The sequence below is a fragment of the Penaeus monodon genome, chromosome 31, assembly GCF_015228065.2.
Source record: "Penaeus monodon isolate SGIC_2016 chromosome 31, NSTDA_Pmon_1, whole genome shotgun sequence".
Lineage (NCBI taxonomy): Eukaryota > Metazoa > Arthropoda > Malacostraca > Decapoda > Penaeidae > Penaeus > Penaeus monodon.
Window position 1 is genome coordinate 21,326,870 of NC_051416.1, and position 566 is coordinate 21,327,435.

Sequence of the window (566 nt, forward strand, 5' to 3'; positions counted from 1 at the left end):
ATGATGGGATGGAACCAGGAAATAATGACTCATTAGAAGACGTATAACCAATGGTAATAGACTTCGTTGCTGATGTCAGATGTTTAAATGGGAAAATATACATTTATTATGAAATAATGTCATAAAACGCTTAGCTGTTAGAAAGGACGTTCTCATGCATCCACCATTGGCTGGGTCGGTGGCTCGACTCTGTAATCCGGCGACTCGGAGGCCTGGGCTGTAGGATGGCTTGAGGTGGGGATCACTGCTGCAGGACTCCTCATGTTGATTGGGTGTCCGCACTAAGCTTGGCATCAATATGGGTGTCCTTGGGAAGCCAGGGACGTCCAGGTTGTCTAAAGAGGTGTGAACCGGGCCAGGGGGGGAAATCAGCAGCCACCCGTGTCAAGCAGTAGTGGGATCACGCCCGAGAGTGAGTGGCTTGTAGTAGCCCTGCCAACACAGGCAAACTTGGTCCTTTTTACTTAGGCTCTAACATGTATTCACGTGGCTGCATTAAGTCCAACCAAAAAATATTTGTTATAATCTCGCCTACGCAGTGAAGCTCACAACTTACAACGCTCGAA